At 39.1% G+C, this 11,267-nt stretch overlaps 1 pseudogene; it reads left to right on the top strand.

The window, feature by feature from the left end:
* Positions 1-1,349: 1,349 nt before the first annotated feature.
* On the top strand, positions 1,350-10,547 carry LOC109372088 (thymidylate synthase-like; annotated as a pseudogene).
* The last annotated feature ends 720 nt before the right edge of the window (positions 10,548-11,267 follow it).

Here is an 11,267-nt window from a genome sequence, read left to right as displayed (position 1 = left end):
TTAACTACGCAATACATGGAGCCCTTCTCTGAATGGTTCAGCTGACGAATGTAAATAGAAATGTGACCTCACTCTGAGTTAATGATCTGTGATAAATATAGAGAACAAAATGCTCTGTATTTTCCTCTATTGCTCTGCTCTACATTTAGTCAGCATTCAGATTTCAATCACTTTACACTCATGACAGAAAGATGTAGTTCTTATGGGAAAAAATATCTTACAGAAGATGAAATTTCAGCAGAACTGTTGGTGGACACATTATCTGATGTTACTGACAATGCTGATAGTGACTGAAAATGACAGTGACTCTTCTATTATTGGAAATAGGCAAAACAAAATTGTGCATCCTTTACCGAGTTACAGTGACAGTGAACAAAGCACAAACAAAAGTGATGATGACACACTAGATTCAGTAGTTTCCACATGGGTAAAAACAGATAAAACACCAAATTTAGGGCCATTTACCAGAAACCCAGGGGTGAAACAAAGTCCCTCTGACCCAACAAAAGTATCACAAGTAACAGGACTCTGTCTTGGAGACAGATTCTTGGATATGTTGTGTGAAGAAACGAATCTATATTACTTACAAAATCAGGAAAAGTATGTTACTGGTTCTAAGGGGTCAGATGTCACTGTAGCAGAAATGACATTTTTTTATCAATAATTATTCTAATGGGGCAAGTCAAGAAAGATAAACTCAAGGATTATTGGTCTATGAATCAGATACTCCTAATTTCAGGAAACTTATGAGCCATAATAGATTTGAACAAATTTGGTGGTGTTTACATGTCAATAACAATGAACTTCTGCAACAATCAACTAACAGGCTTTTCAAAATTTAACCTTATTGGATTTTTTCCTTGAAAGATTTCAGACCATTTATAAGCCAAATCAACAACTTTCCTTGGATGAAGCAATGATTCCTTGGAGGGGTAGGCTTCATATACGAACATATAACCCCGGGGAAACTTATAAAGTATGGCTTACTTGTTTGTATGGTCACTAAAAGCACCTCAGGCTATATCTTGAATTTAGAAATTTATACTGGTGAAGGAAAAAAATTACAGGAAACTATTTTCACACTTTAGGAACCTTCTCTTGATCAAAATTACCATGTCTACCAAGACAACTATTACAATCATGCAGCAATTGCTGAAACTCTCCTTTTAAGACAAGTTAGAGTATGTGGAGCAATCAGAGTGAACAGGGGTCTTCCTCCGGAAATTAAAAATAAATCACAGTCTCTGAAACATGGCGAAATCATATTCAGGAGAAAGGGTGAAATTCTTCTTCAACCCTGGAAGGATACTCGTGTTGTCAACATGATTTCCACAATTCACAATTCAACAATGGTTGATGTTTCACAGACAAATGAAGTGAAGAAAAAGCCTATTTGTATTTTTCAGTACAATATGTTCATGAAGGGTGTTGATAGGGCAAATAAGTACTTGTCTTATTATTCTCTCTTGAGAAAATAGTGAAGGGGCCAAAGAAAGTTGCATTTTGGCTTATAAATTGTGAATTTTTCACTTCTTTTAGAATTTATCAAAAGCTAAACCTTACATCAAAAATGAGATATGAAGAGTTTCTACTACAAGTGGCAAAAGACTCGGCTACAGATAAAGTGGAGACAGACTCAGACACAGACATATACACAGCATGTCCAGGAACATCAATCCAAACCCCTCGTGTGCCTCATGAGTACCCCCCTGGGAGACTTTTGGGTGATATGCGCAAACATGTGCTAAAGAAAATTGTTGGAAGTAAACAGGGTAAAAGAAAATATCCTGCTAGGAGGTGCCATATTTGTGCTGCCCACAAAAAAAGAAGTGAAACGTGGTACATCTGCAAGTTCTGCTTAGTGCCACTCCACAAGGGGGAATGTTTCCAGAGGTATCACACCCTCAAGCACTATGAGGGTCTTTGGTGAGTATTTCCTGAAAATTCAGTTCACAAAAATAGCAAATTTGTTATAAATTTTTAAAGAAAAACAGTGTAAAAGTTTATTTTAATGGTTTAAACTCCAGGAACATGCATTTAAACAATTTAAATGCCCACCCCTGATGTGTTAAAATGCGAAAGACTGTGTTTTTTTATTATGAAGTATTATATTATGCCAATATTACAAGTGAGATTCAAACAAGTTAAATTCTTTTTCTTCATTATAAAGTAAATGAGCAGAAACCCTCATATTGTCCTAGACCTGATTATGACGCTTTATTTTTATACAGTGTGCTACCTGTCTTCAATTAAATGCCTTCCCAATGCATTAAATCAGTAAAATCCACAGTGGTGTCAAAATTTAAATGAGCAGTTTTTTCCCAGTCAAGATAGCAAAATAGGTAAATGCTGGTGTTCATTTCCTCAAAGGACCACACCAATTACAACTAATCTACAGAACAACCATCACTGAGAATCACTTGAGGTCTAGCTGAACTGAAGCCCTACAACTACAAACATACAGAAGAAGCCACCTCGAGACTTAGGTAGGAGGGACAGAGACACAGAACGGGCTGGTCCCACACCTGTGTGTGACCATTAAAAATTGGGAGGGATATCTTAACTGCAGAGGTCCTGCTTGGAGGAGTAAGGGTCCCAGCCCCACACCACGCTCCCCAGTCCAGCATTCCAGTACTAGGGGGAGAAGTCCCCATAACTTCTAGCTATTAAAATGAGTGGAGATTATAGCTGATTGAGCTGGAGGGCAGCTGCAGTCCCAGGCACTCCTCTTAAAGGAAATGTGCATGGACTTACTCACTGACAGACTTACTTGCTTTGAGCTCCAGCACTGGGGCAGCAGCTCAAAAGGCACCAGGGACATATGAGGAGGAACTAAATTATCTAGCTTCAGGGTGAGAGCTGGAGGGGCAGCTTTCTTCCAGAGGGAGGAGCTGGTGGAAGCCTTTGTTTGTTTGTTGAGATCTCTCCCTCCCTGTGAGCAGAAACAGATGACCAACATATCTGAGTCTCCATTAACATACCTAACCCACCCCAGTTATTCCCTGAGATCACATCCCACCCAAATTTTAGGAATACCCAATCTGCTTCAGGTGGTTTTTCCATACAAACAACCTGTCTTAGTTTATGCTGCAGATTTTCATAAAATCTCACAAAACCTAAACAAGTAGCATCTGGCTTTGGCATGTCCCATACCTCTGGCTGAGCAGCCCTAAGTCCAGCACTAGTGGCAGCTGCCTCAATTCAAGGCTTGGCCTCTTCAGGTACCTCCAAGCTCAGTGAAGGTGGTGGCCATCTGCTGATAGCTTTGTGGCTCATTCCAGGTGGCTCCGGGAAGGGCACAGGCTGAAGGGCACTTGGCCTGCAGTGTTTCCTTTCCCAGGAGACCCCAGGGCTGGCACACTTGATGGCTAGCTTTGAACTAAGCTGGAGCATCACCTGGCTACCTCCAAGGATGACACACCCAAAGGGCAAAGAAGCAAAATGAGGAGGCACCAGAGCCCCACTACAGTGAACCCTGCTCTGTAGGGTCAGCCCTTGCACCATAGCTCATCCACTGAAGTCATGGCCAGTCCTCACAACCAATCAGCCTGAGGGTCAATTTCACCAATTAATGTGCAAACAGCAACTAAGGCTCAACTACAACAGGAGGACACACACAACCCACATATGGGACACACCTGGAGCACTTGACTCTGATGACCAGGAAGACTGCACCGCTGGGTCCCACAGGACACCTACTTCATAAGGCCACTCTACTAACACCAGGAGGCATAGCAACCCTACCCAATACATAGAAACAAATGCAGGAGGGAGCCAAAATGGGGAGACAATGAAACATGTATCAAACGAAGAACAGAACAAAGCTCCAGAAAAAACAAACAAAATGGAGGCAAAGACTCTAACAGATGCAGAGTTCTAAACACTGGTTTTACAGATGCTCAGTGATCTGAGGGAGAACTTCAACAAAGAGATAGGAAAAATAAAAATAGACATAGAAAACATAACAAAGAACTAGTCAGAAATAAAGAATACAATAACTGAAATTAAGAATACATTACAGGGAATCAACAGTAAATTAGATGAAGCAGAGGATCAAATTTAGAAGATAAGATAGCATAAAACACCCAATCTGAACAGCAAAAAGGAAAAAGAATCCCAAAAAATGAGGATAGTTAAAGGGGCCTCTGGGACAACATCAAGCATACTAACATTCTCATCATAGGGGTACCAGTAGAAGAGAGACAGCCAGGAATTGAAAATCTATTTGAAGAAATATTGGGTTGCCGAAAAATTCATGATGCATTTTTGCAATGAAAACGAAGAAAAAACACATCATGACTTTTCCGACAACCCAATAATAATGGAAAACTTCCCTAACCCAGCAAAGGAAAGACACATACAAGCACAGGAAGTACAGAGAGTTACAAACAAGATGAACCCAAAGAGGCTCACATCAAAATACATCATAATTAAAACACAAAACGTTAAAGACAAAGAAAGAATCTAAAAAGCAGCAAGAGAAAAGCAGTTAGTTACCTATTATACAAGGGCGCTCCCATAAGACTGTCAGCTGATTTCTCAACAGAAACTTTGAAGGCCACAGGGGATTGTCAGGAAATATTCAAAGTGATGAAAAGCAAGGACCTACCATCAAGATTACTCTACCTGGGCCGGCCGAGTGGCGCATTGGTTAAGAGTTGGCCTGGGACGCCAGAGGGCCCCGATTCGGATCCCATATATGAGGGCCAGTGACACTGCCCTCTACAGCTAAGATGCTAAACAACAGCTCAACCTGGAGCTGGGCTGCCGTGAGTCGCTGGCGATGGCATAGGCTGCAGCCCCTGCTGCAGTGGGTTGCCATGGGCTACCATGTGTAGTCAGCAGCCAGTGTGAGTGGCCAGTAGCTGCTGTGAGTGGCCATCCAGAAGCCGGCGACCGACCTGCCTTAGCCAGGAAGAGCACAACTTGGGCCAGTGAAGCAATGTCCATCACAACTAGACTGAAGAACACAAGGACAGCAACTTGTCTGTTCCCATCCCCCAATTCCCCAATAAAAATCTTAAAAAAAAAAAAAAAGATTACCCAGCAAAGCTATCATTAGAATCAAAGGACAGATAAAGAGCTTCCCGGACAAGACAAAGCTGGAGTAGTTTATTACCAGTATTAGAAGAAATAAAGGGACTTTTTTTAAGAAGAAGGGAGAAAAAATAGATCAAAGATATCAATAGTAAAATGGTAATAATTATATATTACTTTCAATGTAAATGGATTAAATTCTCCAATCAAAAGACAGTGTGACTGAATGAATAAGAAAACAAGTCCCTTACATATGCTGCCTATAAGAGACACACTGAATTGAAGGCACACGTAGACTGAAAATAAAGGGATAGGGAAAAAATATTTCATGATAATGGAAACAGACAAAAAAGCTGAAGTAGCAATACTTATACCAGACAAAATAGACTTTAAAAAGGCTATAATAAGAGACAAAGGAGGACTCAGTAATTCCACTTCTAGGTATTTTTCCAAAGAAACCCAAAATGCTACTTTAAGCAGACAAATGCATTTGTATGTTCCTTGCAGCATTGTTATTAATGGCCAACATGTGGAGGCAGCCTGGGTGTCTGTTGATGGATGAATGGATAAAGAGGAAGTGGTACATATATATACAATGGAATATTGCTCAGCCATAGAAGGGAATGGGCTCTTACCACCTGTGTCAGCATGGATGGACCTGGAGGGCATTGTGCTGAGTGAAGTATGGCAGACAGAAAAAGACAGATGCAATGTGAACTTGTTTATATGTGGAATCTAAAGTATGAAATAAACAAACAAAGAAAACAGAAACAAACTCATAGATACAGCAGACATTTTGATGGTTGCCCAATGGGAGGGGGCTGGGTTGGGTTAAAAGGGGAAGCAATTAAGAAGTACAAATTGATTGTTGCAAAATAGTCATGGGGAGGTAGAGTATAGATTAAGGAATATAGTCAATAATATTATAATAACTATGTATGGTGTCAGATGAATACTAGATTTATTGGGGTGATAGATGGGAGGGGGGTTGAGGGCAGGGTGAAAAGGTGAAGGGATTAAGAAGTACAAATTGGTAGTTACAAAATAGTCATGGGGGTGTGAAGTAAAGCATAGAAAAAATAGTTAATAATAGTTAATAATATGGTAATAACTATGCATAGTGCCAGGTGGGTACTAGACTACTTAGGGAATCACTTCTTAAATTATATTAATATCTAACCACTATGCTGTACATCTGAAATTAACATAAAATAATATTGAATGTCAAAATAAATAAAGTGTAAAAAACCCCAAAGCAAAATAAACAAAAAATAAAATAAAATAAAATTACTAATTAAAAAAAAAAAACCTTAAAGGAGCAGTTTTCGCAGGGGTGGCTCTCTGAGTAATATTATGGCCCAGCCACGTTATCCAGGATTTAGCACCAGGAGCTCTAAGGCAAATGCCACATAAGGAAGTTTTTCTCCTTTTCTGGCATCAGGAAAGAAAACTAGCCTCTAAGAAGCATACCCTCAGGTACAAATCTGGCAATGGAGGAGTGCATGGAAAAGAATTGCTTGTCCACACATCTGCCCTGCAGTCACACCAGCTCCCAGAAGTTCGCTGGACTCAAAACTCCAGTTTATACAGGCAGTTGGAAGTCTTTGGATTACTCAGGTAGTGAGTTCTACCCAATTCAGGTTTTTTGCATAGTGATTAACAGCCCAGCTTTGGACCCGACTGAAGTACTGATTAACCACTTACTAGCCCTGGATGGGGACCTTTCTATGCTGTTTCAAATTAGAAAAATGAATTGACTCCCTCATAGAGTTGTTGTGGGGATGAAATGAAATCATGCATGTACTTTACTTTGTAGAATGTCTGGCACATGGTAAGTACTCAATAATTGATAGCTGTTATAATCGTGACTGCAGTTTTTAAACCTAAATGTAAAAGTAGGCAGAAGACATAATTCAGAAGAAGTGGAAGAGGCTCTACTATTCCTCCATCCTTGTTTGAGTCCCTAAAAATTCGTTGAAAATGATAGCAGCCATATTTTGTAAACTGCAGTCTAATTTGCATTTCCTGGACTTTCAAATTCCTAATGCCCTTCTTTTTGTTTATAAAGTGTCTACTTCTGCTACCGGGGAAATAATGTTGAAAACCTTAGCTCTTCGTCTTCTTAAAGGAATTAATTCAATCAAGAGACAGAAATTTATGCAGCATGAACAGCAGAAGTTTATTAGTAAAAGAGTATACTCCAAGGACACATGGAGTCAGCTGACCCAAGAGAGGGAAGCAGCCTTGCCTAACATTGAATGAAGGCTTTTATATCTATGGTTAGAATTGCCCCACCCCACCCCTTTGCCTTATCTCTTAATCTCCCCCTGAGGTGCCCGGTCCTCCGGCATTTAGCAATGCATTTCTTTGATTTAGGGGCACAAGTAAACATATCCCTTTGATTTAGGGGCATGGGTAAACACATCTTGATTTGGGGTGATGAGTAAACACACCCCTTAGGGATGTGTGAAAACCTAAAATCCTGGTAGGCTAGTAAGATATTCATGACCCTGACACACAGGATGTGTCCCTCCCCCCTTCTCTGACTTTGAACAACACATCCCTTTGATTTAGGTGTGTAAGCCTGGAGTCCTGCTGGGCAGCTGCCAGGCATCTTGACCCATGTAGGAGCTGCAACAAGTAGCTTTCTAACTGGGGCTAAATTTCTCCTTCTTTTGCTCATTTCTATCTATTTACCTACCCTATCACTTCTGTGTAGGTTGGTAGATCTAGCCCTTACCAAGGATGTTAAAGACAATATTTTTTTGTTGTTAGAAATCATTTCAATTTGGGAATAAAATTAAAGCCAAACTATTGTAGCCTGAATCTTCATTGAAATGTCCTGCTATTGTGAACACTTCAGTGGGAATAAGCTGATAAACATGAACCAGATTGTCCTATGTGCATATTTATATTAAACTACTATCAGTCAGGAACAACTCTGTTTTGGCTTTTTTTTTTCCTCCATAGAGATCAATGCTATTTTTTTCTTGTCTCACATCCTCAGTGAAGTTTTTAGGAAATCAAATTTTTGAAGCTTAGTTTCTAATTACTAAAGATGAGAAAAGGTTATGGAAAGATTTTTTAGTTTTCCTTTAACATGCTATGTTTAAGGGATTGAAATGCACAGAATATTAAAAGTGAAAATAATTAACATGTATTGAGTGTTAAGTGCTGGAATGCATTCTCAGTTAACCCTCACAACAAGCCTATGAGATATGATTTATTATAGTTACATTTTATTATTTTAACTTATTTAAAATTTATTTTTAGTATATTTTATTTTTATGCTTATCATTATAATTATCACTGTACAAAAGAAAATATTGAGGTGCAGGAGGTTTTGTAAATTGCTTAAGATCACACAGCTAGTCAATTTGAAAACCAGGATTTTAATCCAGGCCATCTGACTCCAAAGCCTATGCTTGTAACTGCTTTTTTTGTGCTGCAAACATTAAGGGTTATTCTAGTTCTAAAATAAGAGTCTATGCCACTAACATTTAAGTGCTATTCATTATTTCGGTTTTAAAATGTTTAGTGAAAAAACATGTTACAATTTTGGGGGAACACCTGTAAACTTCATTTCTCTTTTGTAGCGTGGATAACAGAGCACTCTTTATAAGTAAAATCACGCTCTTTATTCTTCCCTTGGAAGAACTGAGTGGCTCTTTGCAAAGCCATGAAGTAAGAAATGTATTATCTCCCAACTGGATGAAACAGATGCCATTAGAAGGAATACGATCCATAATCTAAACCGTTCTCTCTCCATGATACGATGTTCTTATGCCTTAATTAAGAAAGAGAGAACATGAGAGTTCAATAAGAGTTAAAGTCTGCCCTATTGTGAGGCAGCTTAATGGATTTTCACACCTGATTTCCATCTGCAGATGTAATCAGCAAGAATGGAAGAGGTCTAAGAAGAGAACTCAGGGAGTTCAAGAAAGCAATACTCCAGATATTTTAGTTAGAGCTGAGGTTTTCAAGAACAAATCGATATTTTTTCATCATCTTTACCAGGAGTATTAATCAATATCATCAATATGACTACTTAAGAAACAATGTTTAGACACAAACATTGGAAAGAGAAAAGGTAGTGAATATTCTATTATATATTAAGCAGCTTTAGGACTTAGAAGCAGCAATGTCAGTCAATGGGATATACAGCCACGGTAATCACTATATGATGTTTGAGGCCAATTTGTGCATGAGTGGCAATCAAAGATGATATAAAATTGATTTTCTAAAACAACCCTTCTAGAAATGATACATTTAAACATAGGTTGTTGGAAACCCATATTGTCAATGCATTTTTCTTCCCAATTACTAAGTAGTCACTTGTACATTCTATTTAATCTAAATAAATATAATCAATTTTGCTACTGCCAGTTGAAAGAATTAATTCAACAAATATTTGTTTCTAAGTTCTGTGTCAAGGCAGAGGCTATAATTGACACAAATGCAAATGAGACAAGACTCACAAATTTACAACATAGTTAAGCGATAAGGCAACTGGTGAAGCCAGGATTCAGATAAAGTATGTGGGCTGTCAAAGCTCCACTGTCTTAAACACCATCTAAGAGTACTTCCTAAATCCATTTACAACATAAATATCGGTGCAGGAATACGGCACCAAGTCATGACCCCATGGGGAGTTGCAGTACCTGGGGCACATTGAGCACATCCTCCGTTGAGGTTTCCAGAAGAATGACTATACCTGCACCCTGTAGGATGCAGGCACGCCACAGCCTGAGAGATGAATTTCCTCTCTGACAACCCAATGTGTATTCTGGAAGGTTGTTTTGGAGGAGTTGTTGTGGTTTATCAAGGGATCCACAAGTGCTAAAGACCTGTGGTCCAAGGGAGTGAGAATCTGGCATGCCAACAGGTCCCCAGACTTCTGTATAGCCGGCGATGCTCCTGCAGAGAAGAAGGGGATGTAGGCCCAGTTTATGGCTTTCAGTGGAGGCTTTTGGGACAGAATACAAAGAAATGGATTCAGATTATGCAGGTCAAGGAGTAGACCAACTGCAAAAGGTGACTGACACTATCAAAACCAACCCTGATGACAGAGGAATCACCCTGTGCGCTTGAAATCCAAAAGATCTTTTTCTCATGGAACTTCCTCTGTGCCATGCCCTTTGCCAGTTCTACGTGGTGAACAGTGAGCTGTTGTGAAGAAACCCTTCTAGAGGTCAGCCGACGTGGGCCTATGTGTGCCATTCAACATTGCCAGCTACTCCCTGCTCACCTACGTGGTTGCACTTATCACGGACCTGAAGCAAGGTAACTTGGTACACACTTTGAGAGATGCACACATTTACCTGAATTGCATTGAGCCACTGAAAATGCAGCGTCATGGAGAGCCAACGTCGTTCCAGCTCAAAATCCTTTGAAAACTTGAGACAAAAGATGACTTCAAGGCTGAAGACTTTCAGATTGAAGGGTACAATCCTCACCTGACTATTAAACTGAAAATGGCTGTTTTAAGTGCTTTTAAAGGAGTTGTTTGAAGGCTACTGTCAGTCTTTAGGGGTTGGACTGGATGCTCAGGTGAAAGTTCTTTTTGCTCTAAAGAAGAAGGAACTAGGTAAAAATCTGTCAGTGACCTATCTAGTATTCATTAATTCTTAAGGCTGTTGCCATTGCCAGATGTAACTCAGTTGGTTCTCTTAGTAATAAAAGGCCTTGAGTTTGGTTAACTCACCGAGTATGTATGAAAATGCTGAGATTATGAATAAAGTCAGGAGAGCAAAAGTTCATACACTCTTAACAAAAACACATATATGCACTGAAATCCCATATTTTTATGAAGGTTATTGAATTTCAGGGATTATATAAGCTATTCCCCAAATTTGAATGAGCCGAATAACATCAGTCATAATGATAATGGATAGTTTGTGTGGTTATGAACATTTCAAGTTATATGTTTTGTTTTTTTGTTATATTATTTTATTATTAGTTTCAGGTGTACAAAACAACATAAGATTAAACATTTATACCCCTCACTAAACGATAACCCATCAAATCTACTACTCACCTGACATTGTACATAGTTGTTACAATATCACTGACTATGTTTCTTATGCTGACAATATATATAAAATTATAGTAGACATTCAATATTATTTTGTATTAGGTTCAGGTGTACAGAGCAGTGCCTAGGCATTTATACAATCTATGAAGTGATCCCGCAATAAATACAGTACCCATCTGGCACCCTCCAGAGTCTT

This window comes from Hipposideros armiger, unplaced genomic scaffold, assembly GCF_001890085.2.
Source record: "Hipposideros armiger isolate ML-2016 unplaced genomic scaffold, ASM189008v1 scaffold_611, whole genome shotgun sequence".
Taxonomy (NCBI): domain Eukaryota; kingdom Metazoa; phylum Chordata; class Mammalia; order Chiroptera; family Hipposideridae; genus Hipposideros; species Hipposideros armiger.
Note: the sequence above shows the minus strand (reverse complement) of the source record. Positions and strands in the feature narration are given on the sequence as shown.